The sequence below is a fragment of the Coregonus clupeaformis genome, unplaced genomic scaffold, assembly GCF_020615455.1.
Source record: "Coregonus clupeaformis isolate EN_2021a unplaced genomic scaffold, ASM2061545v1 scaf0945, whole genome shotgun sequence".
NCBI lineage: Eukaryota > Metazoa > Chordata > Actinopteri > Salmoniformes > Salmonidae > Coregonus > Coregonus clupeaformis.
In genome coordinates this window covers 74,428-96,210 of record NW_025534399.1, presented here as the reverse complement: position 1 = coordinate 96,210, position 21,783 = coordinate 74,428, and the positions used below count along the sequence as shown (strand labels likewise).

At 52.6% G+C, this 21,783-nt stretch overlaps 1 pseudogene; it reads left to right on the top strand.

The window, feature by feature from the left end:
* Positions 1-234: 234 nt before the first annotated feature.
* LOC121584338 lies at positions 235-20,833 on the top strand (annotated as a pseudogene).
* Positions 20,834-21,783: the final 950 nt, after the last annotated feature.

Genomic DNA, 21,783 nt, shown 5'->3' with positions numbered 1-21,783 from the left:
ATTGGTTGTTGCCTGCGCCTTAGCTGAGCCCCCCCTGTGACAAGTGCTAATGGAAACTGAGCTTAATCAATCATTTATTGATTATTGAACTCCCTGTCAGGTCTGTAGGTGAGGTGGGTGGAACCCCTGGCGAGCCGCCCATAGCCAGCTGGTCAAAAATAGTGCACTATATAGGGTGCATTTCTAAAACTAACAATGTTTATTTCCTGTCAGGTGTGTAGGAGAAAGGTCCGGATGGCGGACCACACTGATGTCAGCCTGCCCCCTGAAGGCCGTGTCCGTGCCTGACCAAAGGGCAGCTCTGTGGGCGTGAGCGAGGATGTTCCCCCGGAGGCTACTTCGGTCCGGCATGGAGATGATCCGCACTGCCCCAACATCTACACTGAGGAGGGAACACCCAGGCCGCCTTCGTACTCTACAACAAGTACATCACTAAGTTGAGTTGGTGAAAGCTTTCCTTGTCTCAGCTGGTAAGCACGGTTGAAACGCCATAGTGGGTTCGATCGGGACCACCCATACTAAAAATGTCATGCACACACATGACTGTAAGTGGCTTTATCAAAGCGTCTGCTAAATGCATATTATATTAATTTGAGGTTAAAATAGCCTACCCACCAGCTCCGTTAATTTTGGGTTTTAGGGTAAGCCAGATTAAGGGTGTTTCAAGGGGACGGTCATGTCACAAGACAGAGGACCCAAGATGGTGTCCGGGGGAGGGGGGGAGGGACCCAGGATGGTGTCTGGGGGAGAGGGGAGAGGAGACCCAAGATGGTGTCTGGGGGGAGAGAGAGAGAGGACCCAAGATGGTGTCGGGGAGAGAGAGAGGACCCAAGATGGTGTCTGGGGGGAGAGGGAGGAGGACCCAAGATGGTGTCCGGGGAAGGAAGAGAGAGGACCCAAGATGGTGTCGGGGAGTATGGTAGGTGGGTGAGTCCGGACACATCGGTGAACAGGTCGGGGACCTCCCAGCACAGGCGAGGTGGACTGACAATCAATCAATCAATCAATCAATATTCATGTTTTCAACGGTCTACATCGATAAATTCATTTTTTCATCCCCATTTAGAGTTAATGCAGTTAAAGAGAGAGGTTAACGCAGGTCTGAGTACCCTCCGGTGAACAGGTCGGGTTCCATGGCTGCAGGCAGAAGAGTTGAAACTGGAGCAGCAGCACGACCCAGGTGGACTGGGGACAGCCAGGTGTCATCAGGTGGACTGGGGACAGCCAGGGTCATCAGGCCAGGTAGTCCTGAGGCATGGTCCTAGGGCTCAGGTCCTCCGGGAGGGGAGGGAGAGAGAGAGAGAATTAGAGGGAGCATACATAAATTCACACAGGACACGGATGAGACAGAGAATAACACCAGATATAACAGACTGCCCTAGCCCCCGGCACATAGACTATTGCAGCATAGATACTGGAGGCTGAGACAGGAGGGGGTCGGGAGACACTGTGGCCCCGTCCGACGTACCCCGGACAAGGCCAACCAGGCAGGATATAACCCCACCCACTTTGCCAAACACAGCCCCCACACCACCAGAGGGATATCAACAGACCACCAACCTACTACCCTGAGACAAGGCTGAGTATAGCCCACCAACCTACTACCCTGAGACAAGGCTGAGTATAGCCCACCAACCTACTACCCTGAGACAAGGCTGAGTATAGCCCACCAACCTACTACCCTGAGACAAGGCTGAGTATAGCCCACCAACCTACTACCCTGAGACAAGGCTGAGTGCATAGCCCACCAACCTACTACCCTGAGACAAGGCTGAGTATGGCCCACCAACCTACTTTACCCTGAGACAAGGCTGAGTAGCGCCCACCAACCTACTACCCTGAGACAAGGCTGAGTATAGCCCACCAACCTACTACCCTGAGACAAGGCTGAGTATAGCCCACCAACCTACTACCCTGAGACAAGGCTGAGTATAGCCCACCCAACCTACTACCCTGAGACAAGGCTGAGTATAGCCCACCAACCTACTACCCTGAGACAAGGCTGAGTATAGCCCACCAACCTACTACCCTGAGACAAGGCTGAGTATAGCCCACCAACCTACTACCCTGAGACAAGGCTGAGTATAGCCCACCAACCTACTACCCTGAGACAAGGCTGAGTATAGCCCACAAAGATCTCCTCCACTGCACGAGCCGAGGAGGAAGATCACGTCAGTGACTCAACCCACTCAAATCGAGTATAGCTCAATAAAGCCTGGCACGACGTGACACACCCCCCCTAGGGATGGCATGGAAGAGCACTAGTAAGCCAGTGACTCAGCCCCCGTAATAGGGTCAGAGGCAGAGGATCCCAGTGGAGAGAGGGGAGCCGGCCAGACAGAAACAGTCACTCCAGTGCCTTACTGGTCACCTTCACACCCCTGGGCCAGACTACACTCAATCATAGGACCTACTGAAGAGATAAGTCTTCAGTAAAGACTTAAAGGTCGAGACCGAGTCTGCGTCTCTCACATGGATAGGCAGACCATTCCATACAAATGGAGCTATATAGGAGAAAGCCCTGCCTCCAGCTGTTTGCTTAGAAATTCTAGGGACAATAAGGAGGCCTGCGTCTTGTGACCGTAGCGTACGGGTAGGTATGTACGGCAGGACCAAATCGGAGAGATAGGTAGGAGCAAGCCCATGTAATGCTTTGTAGGTTAGCAGTAAAACCTTGAAATCAGCCCTGGCCTTAACAGGAAGCCAGTGGAGAGAGGCCAGCCCTAGCCTTAACAGGGAGCCAGTGTAGAGAGGCTAGCACTGGAGTAATATGATCAAGTTTTTTGGGTTGTAGTCAAGATTCTAGCAGCCGCGTTTAGCACTAACTGAAGTTTATTCAGTGCTTTATCCGGGTAGCCGGAGAGTAGAGCATTGCAGTAGTCTAATCTAGAAGTGACAAAAGCATGGATTAAGCTTTTCTGCATCATTTTCTGTACCAAAACGTTTCAGATTTCTGCAACGTTACGAAGATGTGTTTCTGTTTGTCATAATGTTTCTATTCAGGCTGTTCATTGAGAAGCTTCCTAAACACAGAGACTACAAAACAGCCAACATTCCAGAGAAGAAGACACCTTGAAGGTGGATTCTAGATTCTAATCGTAGTGTTCTAGGACAGTGTTTCCCAACCCTGGTCCACCAGTACCCCCCAACAACCCAACCCGATCCTCCAGTACCCCCCAACAACCCAACCTTGTCCTCCAGTATCCCCCAACAACCCAACCTGATCCTCAGTACCCCCCAACAACCCAACCCTGATCCTCCAGTACCCCCCAACAACCCAACCCTGGTCCTCCAGTACCCCCAACAACCCAACCCCTTGTCCTCCAGTATCCCCCAACAACCCCAACCCTGATCCTCCAGTACCCCCAACAACCCAACCCTTGTCCTCCAGTATCCCCCAACAACCCAACCCTGATCCTCCAGTCCCCCCAACAACCCAACCCCTGATCCTCCAGTACCCCCCCCAACAACCCAACCCTGGTCCTCCAGTACCCCCAACAACCCAACCCTTGTCCTCCAGTATCCCCCCAACAACCCAACCCTGATCCTCCAGTACCCCCCCCAACAACCCAACCCCTGGTCCTCCAGTATCCCCCCAACAACCCAACCCTGATCCTCCAGTATCCCCCCAACAACCCAACCCTGGTCCTCAGTATCCCCCCAACAACCCCAAACCCTGATCCTCCAGTATCCCCCCAACAACCCCAACCCTGATCCTCCAGTACCCCCAACAACCCAACCCTGGTCCTCCAGTATCCCCCCCCAACAACCCAACCCTGATCCTCCAGTATCCCCCCCAACAACCCAACCCTGGTCCTCCAGTATCCCCCCAACAACCCCAACCCTGATCCTCCAGTATCCCCCCCAACAACCCAACCCTGGTCCTCCAGGTCCTCCAGTATCCCCCAACAACCCAACCCTGATCCACTAGTATCCCCCCCCAACAACCCAACCCCTGATCCACTAGTATCCCCCCAACAACCCAACCCTGATCCTCCAGTATCCCCCCAACAACCCAACCCTGGTCCTCCAGTACCCCCCAACAACCCAACCCCTTGTCCTCCAGTATCCCCCCAACAACCCCAACCCTTGTCCTCCAGTATCCCCCAACAACCCAACCCTGATCCTCCAGTACCCCCCAACAACCCCAACCCTGATCCTCCAGTATCCCCCAACAACCCAACCCTGATCCTCCAGTACCCCCCAACAACCCAACCCTTGTCCTCCAGTATCCCCCAACAACCCAACCCTGATCCTCCAGTACCCCCCCCAACAACCCAACCCTGGTCCTCCAGTATCCCCCCAACAACCCAACCCTGATCCTCCAGTATCCCCCCAACAACCCAACCCTGGTCCTCCAGTATCCCCCAACAACCCAACCCCTGATCCTCCAGTATCCCCCAACAACCCAACCCTGGTCCTCCAGGTCCTCCAGTATCCCCCAACAACCCAACCCTGGTCCTCCAGTATCCCCCCAACAACCCAACCCTGATCCTCCAGTATCCCCCCCAACAACCCAACCCCTGATCCACTAGTATCCCCCCAACAACCCAACCCTGATCCACTAGTATCCCCCCAACAACCCAACCCTGGTCCTCCAGTATCCCCCCAACAACCCAACCCTGGTCCTCCAGTATCCCCCCAACAACCCAACCCTGATCCACTAGTATCCCCCAACAACCCCAACCCTGATCCACTAGTATCCCCCCAACAACCCAACCCTGATCCACTAGTATCCCCTCCCAACAACCCAACCCTGATCCACTAGTATCCCCCCCAACAACCCAACCCTGATCCACTAGTATCCCCCCAACAACCCAACCCTGATCCACTAGTATCCCCCCAACACACCCAACCCTGATCCACTAGTATCCCCCAACAACCCAACCCTGGTCCTCCAGGTCCTCCAGTATCCCCAACAACCCAACCTGATCCACTAGTATCCCCCCCAACAACCCCAACCTGGTCCTCCAGGTCCTCCCAGTATCCCCCAACAACCCAACCCTGATCCACTAGTATCCCCCCAACAACCCAACCCTGATCCTCCAGTATCCCCCAACAACCCAACCCTGGTCCTCCAGTATCCCCCCAACAACCCCAACCCTGGTCTTCCACACTGTTCTAGGACCTCTACGGTTCTCTCTTTTGATGTGACATGCTCTCATCTGTCCCAACAGAGACTGAAGGAGGTGGCCTTCCCTCAAGCAGAGGTGCTGAAGAAGGCTCTTCTCAAGATATATGAGCAGGAGCATGCACAGTATCTCATCAAAAAAGGTAAGAAGGCTTCTGCCCACCCAACTATATACCCCCAGTAGAGCCCTCTGTCCACCCCCTGTAGACCTTCCTGCCCATTTTACAACTATATACCCCCAGTAGAGCCCTCTGTCCACCCCTGTGAGACCTTCCTGCCCATTTTACAACGATATACCCCCAGTAGAGCCCTCTGTCCACCCCTGTAGGCCTTCCTGCCCATTTTACAACGATATACCCCCAGTAGAGCCCTCTGCCCACCTGATTTGGTTGATTATAATACTGTGTGTAGAAAGCGGAGGAGGCCACCCTGGCGCAGCAGCAGTCGAAGCAGCAGGCGGTACAAGCAGAGCGGGACCGTGTTATGGAGCTACAGCGCCGCCAACGGGAACAAGAGCAGTTCAGCGCCTTCGAGGAGATGATCAGGTATGGAGTAACCTTACTGCCAACAGAAACTTCATATGAATGTAATCCTTTTTTTTCATTTGCATTTAAGAAATGTAATTTGAATTCATAAATTCAACTTGTCGGCTATTTCATGATTTGAAACTGGATTGGATTAATATTGCATTCATTTTCATTCACGTGATTTTCCTGTTTTATATACACTATGTTGGAATAATACTGTGACATTTTGAAAATGTTGAGAATGCCTTTTTAGTGTAAGAGCAGTTTTGTTTTGGTGGGATGGAGTTTTGGCCTGCATGGTGACATCACCTGTTTTCCCCTTCCCACTCAGACCACTCCCAGACAGTCCTGGCAATATTCTTGCTTGAGAAATTGCTCTTTGCTAAGAAGCTATTTTTGTTTATTTTTGACCAATTGAAACCAATCACAGTACCTAGTTGTCACCCAGAGATTATTTGATATTGAGATCAAAACGGCTGCATTGTACCTTTTTTTAAATATTCAAATATGAATCAATATTGACCCTAACGTGACTCCGTAATCAGACGTCAGGAGCTGGAGAAGGAGAGACTGCGTATCCTTCAGGAGTTTCATGCTCCTGGGGCCCCTCCCCCCGACGCACCCCTCCTCCCAGGGATCCAGGGCCCCTCCCTGCCCCTGGCCCCACCCCCTCTGAGCCCGGGGGACAGCACCATCCAGAGAACCCCCTGGCGGCAGCACCGGGCCCACAGCACTCCCCACCTTCGACCGGGACGCTCAAACCTGGGGGTCTGGTCAGCCCTAGTGGGAACAACAGTGAGTACACACACACACATACGCTGAGTGGACAAAACATTAGGAACACCTGCTTTTTCCATGACATAGACTGACCAGGTGAATCCAGGTGACAGCTATGATCCCTTATTGATGTCACTTGTTAAATCCACTTCAATCAGTGTAGATGAAGGGGAGGAGACAGGTTAAAGAAGGATGTTTAAGCCTTGAGACAATTGAGACATAGATTGTGTATGTGTGCCATTCAGAGGGTGAATGGGCAAGACAAAATATTTAAGTGCCTTTGAACGGGGTATGGTAGTAGGTGCCAGGCGCACCGGTTTGAGTCAAGAACTGCAATGCTGCTGGGTTTTTCACGCTCAACAGTTTCCCATGTGTATCAAGAATGGTCCACCACCCAAAGGACATCCAGCCAACTTGACACAACTGTGGGAAGCATTGGAGTCAACATGGGCCAGCATCCCTGTGGAACGCTTTCGGCACCTTGTAGAGTCCATGCCCCGACGAATTGAGGCTGTTCTGAGGGCAAAAGGGGGCGCAACTCAATATTTGGAAGATGTTCCTAATGAACGATTCAAAGGCTGATCAACTTCTTCTACTCTGTACTACTTTTCTCCACGGATGTTTCATCTGGCTCCACAACATAGAATATAATATCATTTTATTTTGGCTTTGCAAATAAAACATACAAATTAAATTAAACATATGATTCACATTTGATTGAGAGGATAACACATTTATTAAAACACTTCTTTCTGAAGTGGTCCTCAACATGATCATTCATGATGGTGTATTGTCCCTCCTGTGTCCAGACACCATGGATGGCATGGTGGATGGCATCCGGCAGCTGGCAGTGCCCTCAGAGCTGTGCAGCAGCTTCCTCAGACTAGCTGATTCCAACACCAGACGAGCTGTGGAGACCTGTGGCATCCTCTGTGGCAAACTGGTAAGACCTAACTCTGTGTGTCTGTCTCTGTGTGTCTGTCTCTGTGTGTCTGTCTCTGTGTGTCTGTCTCTGTGTGTCTGTCTCTGTGTGTCTGTCTCTGTGTGTCTGTCTCTGTGTGTCTGTCTGTCTCTGTGTGTCTGTCTCTGTGTGTGTCTGTCTCTGTGTGTCTGTCTCTGTGTGTCTGTCTCTGTCTGTCTGTCTCTGTGTGTCTGTCTCTGTGTGTGTGTGTCTGTCTCTGTGTGTCTGTCTGTCTCTGTGTGTCTGTCTCTGTGTGTGTCTGTCTCTGTGTGTCTGTCTCTGTGTGTCTGTCTCTGTGTGTCTGTCTCTGTCTGTCTGTCTGTCTCTGTGTGTCTGTCTCTGTCTGTCTGACTCTGTCTCTGTGTGTCTGTGTCTGTCTGTCTGACTCTGTCTCTGTGTGTCTGTCTCTGTGTGTCTGTCTCTGTGTGTCTGTCTCTGTGTGTCTGTCTCTGTGTGTCTGTCTCTGTGTGTCTGTCTCTGTGTGTCTGTCTCTGTGTGTCTGTCTCTGTGTGTCTGTCTCTGTGTGTCTGTCTCTGTGTGTCTGTCTCTGTGTGTCTGTCTCTGTGTGTCTGTCTCTGTGTGTCTGTCTCTGTGTGTCTGTCTCTGTGTGTGTCTGTCTCTGTGTGTCTGTCTCTGTGTGTGTCTGTCTCTGTGTGTCTGTCTCTGTGTGTCTGACCCTGTGTGTGTTCCAGCTGAGGAATGCGTTCACGGTGACCCATGTGATCGTGCCGAAGCAGAACGGCGGACCAGACTACTGCGACACGGAGAACGAGGAGGAGCTGTTTCTGATCCAGGACCAGTATGACCTCATCACCCTGGGGTGGATACATGTGAGTTACACCAGAGACACTTCTAGGAGTGCTGATCTAGGACCAGTTAAACATGTTCCTCAGCGAATTAAGCCTGCTTTATGTTTTGTTTGCTTGTCATGATACTTTTTAAGTAAAACCAAACTGCTATTGTGATAACCCTACCAGAGATACACCATATATACAGCAGTATGTGGACACCCCTTCAAATTAGTGGATACGGCTATTTCAGCCACACCAGTTGCTGACAGGTGTATAAAATCGAGCACACAGCCATGCAATCTCCATAGACAAACATTGGCAGTAGAATGGCCTTACTAAAGAGCTCAGTGACTTTCAACGTGGCACCGTCACAGGATGCCACCTTTCCAACAAGTCAGTTCGTTGAATATCTGCCCTGCTAGAGCTGCCCCGGTCAACTGTAAGTGCTGTTATTGTGAAGTGGGAACTTCTAGGAGCAACAACGGCTCAGCTGCGAAGTGGTAGGCCACACAAGCTCACAGAACGGGACCGGCGAGTGCTGAAGCGCGTAAAAATCGTCTGTCCTCGGTTGCAACACTCTACCGAGTTCCAAACTGCCTCTGGAAGTAACGTCAGCACAAGAACTGTTCGTCGGGAGCTCCATGAAATGGGTTTCCAGTCATTTAGCAGACGCTCTTATCCAGAGCGACTTACAGTTAGTGAGTGCATACATTTTCATACTGGCCCCCCGTGGGAAACGAACCCACAACCCTGGCGTTGCAAGCGCCATGCTCTACCAACTGAGCTACAGGGGACACTCTCAATGGTGCATCTGTAAAAGTTTGTGAGGGTCTTAGGGCCTAGCCAAATTTCTTCAGCCTCCTGAGGTTGAAGAGGCACTGATGCGCCTTCTTCACTACACTGTCTGTGTGGGTGGACCATTTCTGATGTCAGTGATGTGTACGCCGAGGAACTTGAAGCTTTTCACAGTCGAGCTGGATGGGGGCGCGCTCCCTCTGCTGTCTCCTGAAGTCCACGATCGGCTCCTTCGTTTTGTTGAGGGAGAGGTTATTTTCCTGGCACCACTCTGCCAGGGCCCTCACCTCCTCCCTGTAGGCTGTCTCGTCATTGTTTGTAATCAGGCCTACCACTGTTGTGTCATCTGTAAACTTGATGATTGCAGTCATGGGTGAACAGGGAGTACAGGAGGGGGCTGAGGACGCACCCTTGTGGGGCCCCTGTGTTGAGGATCAGCGTAGTGGAGGTGTTGTTGCCTACCTTCACCACCTGGGGGCGGCCCGTCAGGAAGTCCAGGACTCAGTTGCACAGGGCGGGGTTCAGACCCAGGGCCCCGAGCTTAATGAGGGTACTATGGTGTAGAAGGCTGAGCTGTAGTCAATCAACAGCCTTCTTACATAGGTAGTCCTCTTGTCCAGATGGGATAGGGCAGTGGGCAGTGTGATGGCGATGGCATCATCCCTGGATCTATTGGGGCGGTAAGCAAATTGCAGTGGGTCTAGGGTGACAGGTAAGGTGGAGGTGATATGATCCTTAACTAGCTTCTCAAAGCACTTCATGATGACAGAAGTGAGTGCTTCGGGGGCAATAGTAATTTACTTCAGTTACCTTCGCTTTCTTGGGTACAGAAACAATGGTGGCCATCTCGAAGCATGTTGAGACAGCAGACTGGGAAGGGAGAGATTGAATATGTCCGTAAACACTCCAGCCAGCTGGTCTGCGCATGCTCTGAGGACGTGGCTAGGGATGCCATCTGGGCCGGCAGCCTTGCAAGGGTTAACACACTTAAACGTCTTACTCACATCAGCCACGGAGAACGAGAACTCGGGAGCGGCCCGTGTCGGCAGCACTGTGTTATCCTCAAAGTGGGTGAAGAAGGTGTTTAGCTTGTCTGGGAGCAAGACGTAGGAGTCCGTGACGTGGCTGGTTTTCCCTTTATAAATCCGTGACTGTCTGGAGTCCCTGCCACATACGTTTCGTGTCTGAGCCATTGAATTGTGTCACTCTGTCTTTGTACTGGCGTTTTGCCTGTTTGATTGCCTTACGGAGGGCGTAACTACACTGTTTGTATTCAATCATGTTCCCATTCACCTTGCCGTGGTTAAATGCGGTGGTTCGCGCTTTGTTTTTTGCGCGAATGCTGCCGTCTATCCACGTTTTTGGTTAGGTTTTAATCATCACAGTGGGAACAACATCCCCTATAAACTTCCTGATGAACTCAGTCACCCGTGTCAGTGTATACGTCAATGTTATTCTCAGAGCTAACCTGGAACATGTCCCAGTCCGTGTGATCAAAACTACATGCGATGTGTTGATAGAACTTCGGTAGGGTTTTTTCAGATTTGCTTTATTAAAGTACCCAGCTTTAATAAATGCAGCCTCAGGATATGCAGTTTCCAGTTTGCACAAGGTCCAGTGTAGTTCCTTGAAAGCTGTCGTGGTGTTGGTTTTAGGGGGAATATACACGGCTGTGACGATAACCGAAGAAAATTCTCTAGGGAGGTAATGCGGTCGGCATTTGATTGTGAGGTATTCTAGGTCGGGTGGTATTTTTTGTATTTTATTAGGATCCCCATTGGCTGTTGCAAAGCAGCAGCTACTCTTCCTGGGGTCCACACAAAACATTACATAATACAGAACATTAATAGACAAGAACAGCTCAAGGACAGAACTACATCAATTTAAATAAAGGCACACGGAAATCAAATCGAATGTTATTTGCCACATGCGCCGAATACAACAGGTGTAGACATTACCGTGAAATGCTTACTTACAGCCCTTAACCAACAAATGCATTTTTATTTATTTATATATATTATTATTTGTATATATTTTTTTGCCTTCATATCAATACATACAAACTATCTAGGTCAAATATGGGAGAGGCATTGTGCCGTGAGGTGTTGCTTTATTTGTTTTTTGAAGCCAGGTTTGCTGTTCATTTGAGCAATATTGGGATTTACTGGGATTTTGTCCCACTCCTCTTTGCAGATCTTCTCCAAGTCATTAAGGTTTCGAGGCTGACGTTTGGCAACTCGAACCTTCAGCTTCCTCCACGGATTTTCTATGCGATTAAGGTCTGGAGACTGGCTAGGCCACTCCAGGACCTTAATGTGCTTCTTCTTGAGCCACTCCTTTGTTGCCTTGGCCGTGTGTTTTGGGTCATTGTCATGCTGGAATACCCATCCACAACCCATTTTCAATGCTATGGCTGAGGGAAGGAGGTTCTCACCCAAGATTTGATGGTACATGGCCCCGTCCATCGTCCCTTTGATGCGGTGAAGTTGTCCTGTCCCCTTAGCAGAAAAACACCCCCAAAGCATAATGTTTCCACCTCCATGTTTGACGGTGGGGATGGTGTTCTTGGGGTCATAGGCAGCATTCCTCCTCCTCCAAACACGGCGAGTTGAGTTGACGCCAAAGAGCTCGATTTTGGTCGCATCTGACCACAACACTTTCACCCAGTTCTCCTCTGAATCATTCAGATGTTCATTGGCAAACTTCAGACGGCCCTGTATATGTGATTTCTTGAGCAGGGGGACCTTGCGGGCATTTCAGTCCTTCACGGCGTAGTGTGTTACCAATTGTTTTCTTGGTGACTATGGTACCAGCTGCCTTGAGATCATTGACAAGATCCTCCCGTGTAGTTCTGGGCTGATTCCTCACCATTCTCATGATCATTGCAACTCCACGAGGTGAGATCTTACATGGAGCCCCAGGCCGAGGGAGATTGACAGTTATTTTGTGTTTCTTCAATTGGCGAATAATCGCACCAACTGCTGTCACCTTCTCACCAAGCTGCTTGGCGATGGTCTTGTAGCCCATTCCAGCCTTGTGTAGGTCTACAATCTTGTCCCTGACATCCTTGGAGAGCTCTTTGGTCTTGGCCATGGTGGAGAGTTTGGAATCTGATTGATTGATTTCTTCTGTGGACAGGTGTCTTTTATACAGGTAACAAAAAAAATGGGCATCTGCCCTGTCATTGGGTCAAATTCTACAGTTGTCTTATGTTATCTATGACTGCAACCAGACTGTGACCCTGTGGCTCTCCTTGGGCATATCCCTGGAGCGAGCCAGGGTTGAACCCTGTGGCTCTCCTTGGGCAGATCCCTGGAGCGAGCCAGGGTTGAACCCTGTGGCTCTCCTTGGGCAGATCCCTGGAGCGAGCCAGGGTTGAACCCTGTGGCTCTCCTTGGGCAGATCCCTGGGAGCGAGCCAGGGTTGAACCCTGCTGGCTCTCCTTGGGCAGATCCCTGGAGCGAGCCAGGGTTGAACCCTGTGGCTCTCCTTGGGCAGATCCCTGGAGCGAACCAGGGTTGAACCCTGTGGCTCTCCTTGGGCAGATCCCTGGAGCGAGCCAGGGTTGAACCCTGTGGCTCTCCTTGGGCAGATCCCTGGAGCGAGCCAGGGTTGAACAGAGTTCAGGCTAAACCCATTGTCTCTCCTTGGGCGTCTTCTTGATTGATTACAGCATGATGAGGTGGGGTTTGTGTATGTTTGAAAGATTAAGGATGGACCTGTCATGTCCAACAATCAGTCTTCAGGTCAAGCCCGGGAGAGCCGGGGTTGAACAGAGTTTAAACTGAACATGAGTGTTTTTGCAAGATGAGGGATTGGTTGATTGTATTACTATTGATTCTGAACTGAATAAAAGTCAAATTTAGCCGCTTTCAAAGACTAAGGGAGTGGGCGGAGCGGTAGAGAGACTAGGAGTGGGCGGAGCGGTAGAGGGACTAAGGGAGCGGGTGGAGCGGTAGAGAGACTAAGGGAGCGGGCGGAGCGGTAGAGAGACTAAGGGAGCGGGCGGAGCGGTAGAGAGACTAAGGAGCGGGCGGAGCGGTAGAGAGACTAAGGAGCGGGCGGAGCGGTAGAGAGACTAAGGGAGCGGGCGGAGCGGTAGAGAGACTAAGGGAGCGGGCGGAGCGGTAGAGAGACTAAGGGAGCGGTAGAGAGACTAAGGGAGCGGGCGGAGCGGTAGAGAGACTAAGGGAGCGGGCGGAGCGGTAGAGAGACTAAGGGAGCGGGCGGAGCGGTAGAGAGACTAAGGGAGCGGGCGGAGCGGTAGAGAGACTAAGGGAGCGGGCAGAGCGGTAGAGAGACTAAGGGAGTGGTAGAGAGACTAAGGGAGCGGGCGGAGCGGTAGAGAGACTAAGGGAGTGGTAGAGAGACTAAGGGAGTGGGCGGAGCGGTAGAGAGACTAAGGGAGCGGTAGAGAGACTAAGGGAGCGGGCGGAGCAGTAGAGAGACTAAGGGAGTGGGCGGAGCGGTAGAGAGACTAAGGGAGCGGGCGGAGCAGTAGAGAGACTAAGGGAGTGGGCGGCGCGGTAGAGAACTAAGGGAGCGGAGCGGGCAGTAGAGAGACTAAGGGAGCGGGCAGAGCGGTAGAGAACTAAGGAGTGGTAGAGAGACTAAGGGAGTGGCGGCGGTAGAGAGACTAAGGGAGTGGTAGAGAGACTAAGGGAGCGGGCGGAGCGGTAGAGAGACTAAGGGAGCGGGCGGAGCGGTAGAGAGACTAAGGGAGCGGGCGGAGCGGTAGAGGGACTAAGGGAGCGGTAGAGAGACTAAGGGAGCGGTAGAGAGACTAAGGGAGCGGGCGGAGCGGTAGAGAGACTAAGGGAGCGGTAGAGAGACTAAGGGAGTGGGCGGAGCGGTAGAGAGACTAAGGGAGCGGGAGGAGCGGTAGAGAGAATAAGGGAGCGGTAGAGAGACTAAGGGAGCGGGCGGAGCGGTAGAGAGACTAAGGGAACGGTAGAGAGACTAAGGGAGCGGGCGGAGCGGTAGAGAGACTAAGGGAACGGGCGGAGCGGTAGAGAGACTAAGGCAGTGGTAGAGAGACTAAGGGAGTGGGTGGAGCGGTAGAGAGACTAAGGGAGCGGTAGAGAGACTAAGGGAGTGGGCGGAGCGGTAGAGACTAAGGGAGCGGGCGGAGCGGTAGAGAGACTAAGGGAGCGGTAGAGAGACTAAGGGAGTGGGCGGAGCGGTAGAGAGACTAAGGGAGCGGGCAGAGCGGTAGAGAGACTAAGGGAGCGGTAGAGAGACTAAGGGAGCGGGCAAAGCGGTAGAGAGACTAAGGGAACGGGCGGAGCGGTAGAGAGACTAAGGGAGCGGGCGGAGCGGTAGAGAGACTAAGGGAGCGGGCGGAGCGGTAGAGAGACTAAGGGAGCGGTAGAGAGACTAAGGGAGTGGGCGGAGCGGTAGAGAGACTAAGGGAGCGGGCGGAGCGAGTAGAGACTACGGGAGCGGGCGGAGCGGTAGAGAGACTAAGAGAGCGGGTAGAGAAACTAAGGGAGCGGGCGGAGCGGTAGAGAACTAAGGAGTGGGCGGAGCGGTAGAGAGACTAAGGGAGCGGTAGAAAGACTAAGGGAGCGGGCGAGCGGTAGAGAGACTAAGGAGCGGTAGAGAGACTAAGGAGCGGTAGAGAGACTAAGGGAGTGGGCGGAGCGGTAGAGACTAAGGGAGTGGGCGGAGCGGTAGAGAGACTAAGGGAGCGGGCGGAGCGGTAGAGAGACTAAGGGAGCGGTAGAGAGACTAAGGAGCGCAGGAGCGGTAGAGAGACTAAGGAGCGGTAGAGAGACTAAGGGAGCGGCGGAGCGGTAGAGAGACTAAGGGAACAGGCGGAGCGGTAGAGACTAAGGACGCGGAGCGGTAGAGAGACTAAGGGAGCGGGCGGAGCGGTAGAGAGACTAAGGGAGCGGTAGAGAGACTAAGGGAGCGGGCGGAGCGGTAGAGAGACTAAGGGAGCGGGCGGAGCGGTAGAGAGACTAAGGAGTGGGGTGGAGCGGTAGAGAATTAAGGGAACGGGCAGAGCGGTAGAGAGACTAAGGAAGCGGGCGGAGCGGTAGAAGACTAAGGGACCGGGCGGAGCGGTAGAGAGACTAAGGGAGCGGGCGGAGCGGTAGAGACTAAGGGAGTGGGCGGAACGGTAGAGAGACTAAGGAACGGCAGAGCGGTAGAGACTAAGGGAACGGGCGGAGCGGTAGAGAGACTAAGGAGAGGCGGAGCGGTAGAGAGACTAAGGGGAGTGGGCGGAACGGTAGAGAGACTAAGGGAGCGGTAGAGAGACTAAGGGAGCGGGCGGAGCGGTAGAGAGACTAAGGGAGCGGGCGGAGCAGTAGAGAGACTAAGGGAGCGGTAGAGAGACTGAGACTAAGGGAGCGGTAGAGAGACTAAGGGAGCGGTAGAGAGACTAAGGGAGCGGTAGAGAGACTAAGGGAGCGGGCGGAGCGGTAGAGAGACTAAGGGAGAGGGCGGAGCGGTAGAGAGACTAAGGGAGTGGGCGGAACGGTAGAGAGACTAAGGGAACGGGCAGAGCGGTAGAGAGACTAAGGGAGTGGGCGGAGCGGTAGAGAGACTAAGGGAGCGGGCGGAGCGGTAGAGAGACTAAGGGAGCGGGAGGAGCGGTAGAGAGACTAAGGGAGCGGGCGGAGCGGTAGAGGGACTAAGGGAGCGGCCGGAGCGGTAGAGGGACTAAGGGAGCGGGTAGAGCGGTAGAGAGACTAAGGGAGCGGGTGGAGCGGTAGAGAGACGAAGGGAGCGGTAGAGAGACTAAGGGAGCGGGTGGAGCGGTAGAGAGACTAAGGGAGCGGGCGGAGCGGTAGAGAGACTAAGGGAGCGGTAGAGAGACTAAGGGAGCGGTAGAGAGACTAAGGGAGCGGGCGGAGCGGTAGAGAGACTAAGGGAGCGGGCGGAGCGGTAGAGAGACTAAGGGAGCGGTAGAGAGACTAAGGGAGCGGTAGAGAGACTAAGGGAGTGGGCGGAGACGGTTGAGAGACTAAGGAGTGGGCGGAGCAGTAGAGAGACTCAGGGAGCGGTAGAGACTAAGGGAGCGGGCGGAGCGGTAGAGAGACTAAGGGAGCGGTAGAGAGACTAAGGGAGCGGGCGGAGCGGTAGAGAGACTAAGGGAGCGGTAGAGAGACTAAGGGAGCGGGCGGAGCGGTAGAGAGACTAAGGGAACGGGCGGAGCGGTAGAGACTAAGGAACGGCGGAGCGGTAGAGAGACTAAGGGAGCGGTAGAGAGACTAAGGGAGCGGGCGGAGTGGTAGAGAGACTAAGGGAGCGGTAGAGAGACTAAGGGAGAGGGCGGAGCGGTAGAGAGACTAAGGGAGTGGGCGGAACGGTAGAGAGACTAAGGGAACGGGCAGAGCGGTAGAGAGACTAAGGGAGCGGGTGGGCGGTAGAGACTAAGGGAACGGGCGGAGCGGTAGAGACTAAGGGAACGGGCGGAGCGGTAGAGAGACTAAGGGAAACGGCGGAGCGGTAGAGAGACTAAGGGAACGGGCGGTAGAGAGACTAAGGGAGCGGACGGAGCGGTAGAGAGACTAAGGGCGGTAGAGAGACTAAGGAGCGGGCGGAGCGGTAGAGAGACTAAGGGAGCGACGGAGCGGTAGAGAGACTAAGGGAGCGTAGAGAGACTAAGGGAGCGAGGCGAGCGGTAGAGACTAAGGGAGCGGGCGGAGCAGTAGAGAGACTAAGGGAACGGGCGGAGCGGTAGAGAGACTAAGGGAGCGGTAGAGAGACTAAGGGAGCGGGCGGAGTGGTAGAGAGACTAAGGGAGCGGTAGAGAGACTAAGGGAGCGGTAGAGAGACTAAGGGAGCGGTAGAGAGACTAAGGGAGCGGTAGAGAGACTAAGGGAGCGGGCGAGAGACTAAGGGAGCGGGCGGAGCGGTAGAGAGACTAAGGGAGCGGGCGGAGCGGTAGAGACTAAGGAGCGGCGGAAGCAGTAGAGACTAAGGGAGCGGGCGGGGCGGTAGAGACTAAGGAGCGGTAGAGAGACTAAGGGAGTGGGCGGAGCGGTAGAGAGACTAAGGGGGCGGAGCGGTAGAGAGACAAGGGCGGTAGAAGACTAAGGGAGCGGGCGGAGCGGTAGAGAGACTAAGGGAGCGGGCGGGCGGTAGAGCTAAGGGGCGAGCGGTAGAGAGACTAAGGTGCGAGCGGTAGAGACTAAGGGAGCGGCGAGCGGTAGAGAGACTAAGGGAGCGGTAGAGAGACTAAGGGAGCGGGCGGAGCGGTAGAGAGACTAAGGGAGATGGCGGAGCGGTAGAGAGACTAAGGGAGTGGGCGGAGCGGTAGAGAGACTAAGGGAGCGGTAGAGAGACTAAGGGAGTGGGCGGAGCGGTAGAGAACTAAGGGAGCGGGCGGAGCGGTAGAGAGACTAAGGAGCGGTAGAGACTAAGGGAGCGGTATAGAGACTAAGGGAGCGGTAGAGAGACTAAGGGAGCGGCGAGAGACTAAGGGAGCGGCGGAGCGGTAGAGACTAAGGAAGCGGGCGGAAGCGTAGAGAGACTAAGGGAGCGGCGGAGCGCTAGAGACTAAGGAGTGGGGCGGAGCGGTAGAGACTAAGGGAGCGGCGGAGCGGTAGAGACTAAGGGAGCGGGCGGAGCGGTAGAGAGACTAAGGGAGCGGTAGAGAGACTAAGGGAGCGGTAGAGAGACTAAGGGAGCGGTAGAGAGACTAAGGGAGCGGGTGCTAGAGACTAAGGGAACGGGGCGGAGCGTAGAGAGACTAAGGGAGCGACGGAGCGGTAGAGACTAAGGGAGCGGGCGGAGCGGTAGAGAGACTAAGGAGGCGGGTGGAAGCGGTAGAGACTAAGGAGCGGGCGGAGCGGTAGAGAGACTAAGGGAGCGGGTGGCGGTAGAGAACTAAGGGACGGCGAGCGGTAGAGACTAAGGAGCGGCGGAGCGGTAGAGAGACTAAGGGAGCGGGCGGAGCGGTAGAGAGACTAAGGGAGGTGAGTGAGCGTAGAGAGACTAAAGGGAGCAGGGGCGGGCGGTAGAGACTAAGGGAGCGCGGAGCAGTAGAGAACTAAGGGAGCGGGTGGAGCGGTAGAGACTAAAGGGAGCAGGGCGGGGGCAGTAGAGACTAAGGGAGCGGGCGGAGCTGTAGAGACTAAGGGAGCGGGCGGAGCGGTAGAGAGACTAAGGACGGGCGGAGCGGTAGAGAGCTAAGGGAGTGGGCGGAGCGGTAGAGAGACTAAGGGAGCGGGGGAGCGGTAGAGAGACTAAGGGAGCGGGGCGGAGCGGTAGAGAGCTAAGGGAGCGAAGGGAGCGGTAGAGAGACTAAGGGAGCGGGCGGAGCGGTAGAGAGACTAAGGGAGCGCGGGCAGTAGAGACTAAGGGAGCGGGCGGAGCGGTAGAGAGACTAAGGGGCGCAGTAGAGACTAAGGGAGCGGGCGGAGCGGTAGAGACTAAGGCGTGGTGGACGGTAGAGAGACTAAGGGAGCGCGGAGGCTAGTAGAGAGGGAAACCAAGAGGGAGGGGCTTTAAGCTAAGATGTGTGTGAATATAACTATATAGACGGAGAGCCAAGGGCGAGAGGGAAGGTGCTCTGCAGGACCACCACATACCCTGTGGACGGCGTTTGATTGGAGCCAATTTCCTCCTACAACAGGACAATGACCCAAAGCACAGCTCCAAACTATGCAAGAACTATTTAGGGAAGAAGCAGTCAGCTGGTATTCTGTCTATAATGGAGTGGCCAGCACAGTCACCGGATCTCAACCCTATTGAGCTGTTGTGGGAGCAGCTTGACCGTATGGTACGCAAGAAGTGCCCATCAAGCCAATCCAACTTGTGGGAGGTGCTTCAGGAAGCATGGGGTGAAATCTCTTCATATTACCTCAACAAATTGACAACTAGAATGCCAAAGGTCTGCAAGGCTGTAATTGCTGCAAATGGAGGCTTCTTTGACGAAAGCAAAGTTTGAAGGACACAATTATTATTTCAATAAAAAATAATTATTTCTAACCTTGTCAATGATGACATTTCCTATTCATTTTACTATATTTCCTATTCAAACTCATTTCAGAATGTTTTGACGGAAAACAAGGACATTTCTAAGTGACCCCAATCTTTTGAACGGTAGTGTGTGTGTATAATATATATATATATATATATATAATATACACACACATTGGAAGTGATGCAGACAATTACATTGATGGAAGTTCCAATCCATCTGCATTATTAAAGCAGATCTAACCCCCTTTATATTTTTGTTGAGTGTATATATGTTTGTATTGTTTCAGACCCACCCCACACAGACAGCCGAGTGTATATATGTTTGTATTGTTTCAGACCCACCCCACACAGACAGCCGAGTGTATATATGTTTGTATTGTTTCAGACCCACCCCACACAGACAGCCGAGTGTATATATGTTTGTATTGTTTCAGACCCACCCCACTAGACAGCCGAGTGTATATATGTTTGTATTGTTTCAGACCCACCCCACCCAGACAGCCGAGTGTATATATGTTTGTATTGTTTCAGACCCACCCCACTAGACAGCCGAGTGTATATATGTTTGTATTGTTTCAGACCCACCCCACTCAGACAGCCTTCCTGTCCAGTGTGGATCTCCACACACACTGTTCCTACCAGCTGATGATGCCAGAGGCTATCGCTATCGTCTGCTCACCCAAGTTCAACGAGTGAGTCTAGACACACTGCCTTCGTCACCATTTTAAAGCCACAGTCTGTAATGCAGTGTTCAGCCCAATAATGGATGTTGTTATTACAGACAGGCTGCTTCAGACTAACAGACTGTGTGTGTGTTAGGACGGGATACTTCAGGATAACAGACTGTGTGTGTGTGTGTAGGACGGGATACTTCAGGATAACAGACTGTGTGTGTGTGTGTAGGACGGGATACTTCAGGATAACAGACTGTGTGTGTGTGTGTAGGACGGGATACTTCAGGATAACAGACTGTGTGTGTGTAGGGCAGGCGGATACTTCAGGATAACAGACTGTGTGTGTGTGTGTGTAGGACGGGATACTTCAGGATAACAGACTGTGTGTGTGTAGGACGGGATACTTCAGGATAACAGACTGTGTGTGTGTAGGACGGGATACTTCAGGATAACAGACTGTGTGTGTGTGAGGACGGGATACTTCAGGATAACAGACTGTGTGTGTGTAGGACGGGATACTTCAGGATAACAGACTGTGTGTGTGTAGGACGGGATACTTCAGGATAACAGACTGTGTGTGTGTGTGTGTGTAGGACGGGATACTTCAGGATAACAGACTGTGTGTGTGTGTAGGACGGGATACTTCAGGATAACAGACTGTGTGTGTGTCGTGTGGGACGGGATAGACCTTCAGGATAACAGACTGTGTGTGTGTGTGTAGGACGGGATACTTCAGGATAACAGACTGTGTGTGTGTGTGTAGGACGGGATACTTCAGGATAACAGACTGTGTGTGTGTGTGTGTAGGACGGGATACTTCAGGATAACAGATCGTGGGATGGATGAGATCTCAACGTGTAAACAGAAAGGCTTCCACCCTCACAGCAAAGACCCTCCACTCTTCACTGTGAGTCCACCTCTTTACCACCTCTTTACCACCTCTTTACCACCTCTTTACCCACTTCCCTTTTGAAGCGGCCTGATCAGTGCACTGTATAGGGTTCCATCTAGAAAGATATCAACATTTTGAGGATCCCAAAAGTCACGTTCTCCTCTGTGTTCACCTCCAGGGAGCAGGACACATCACCATCACCGATGACAGAGTCATCATGTTGGACCTGCGGTGATGGCTGCCTCTGGACTGGGGATCTGCACACCAAACACTGGCTGGCTGTCTGGTTGACTGACTGTATTTGTTTATTTGGATCCCCATTAGCTTTTGAAGAAGCAGCAGCTACTCTTCCTGGGGTCCACAAAAAACACACAAAATTTACATTTACATTTTAGTCATTGAGCAGACGCTCTTATCCAGAGCGACTTACAGTTAGTGAGTGCATACATATTTCATACTGGCCCCCCGTGAGAAACGAACCCACAACCCTGGCGTTGCAAGCGCCATGCTCTACCAACTGAGCTGCACGGGGACATGACAAGTAACATAACACTGACACACTTGGCTGGCCGCTGGCTGGCTGACATCTTGCTGAAAATTCTGGTAATTTATGGATGAGTGAGTGAGGTGAGTGAGGTGAGTGAGGTGAGTGAGGTGAGTGAGGTGAGTGAGGTGAGTGAGGTGAGTGAGGTGAGTGAGAGCTGTTGTACCAATCAGGACATGCCCGCTTTTCTGTCTTAGTCTTTCCTTAAAAAAAGTAGTTTCATTCCAGAGGTGACTATCACTCCATAAAGCTCCGCTAGGCCTGCTGCCAATAGTCTGTTTATGATGTCATATCCTTTTTGCCGGTTTTGTGCTTTTTTGCTCTGAGCATATCTGGTTAAAAAACTGTCTCACAGACTGACTAACTGTCTCAAACTGGCTGTCTCACATCAGAGAGGAACTACAGACAATGTGAGAGGATCTATCCTACAGAACTGTCTCGTGTAGCCAGGGGAGGACGGGCTCGTGGCTGGAGCTGAATAAATGGAATTGTTTCAAACATGGTTTCCATTTCATTGGTTATTATGAGCCGTCCTCCCCTCACCATCCTCTGGTGGTGTATATGGTCTGACAGAGAGCATGCAGAGATAACAGTCTAAGTAAAGTGCCAAGGAGAGTAGAGACGGTGACTCAGGACATCTGTTGTTGCTCTTTGATTTCTCCCAGTTTGTGGTCATCATAATAAAATGGCAACCAGATCCACTGTCTCTCTGAGAGTTGCAACGCAGCAGATAGAAAGACAATGAACTGAGC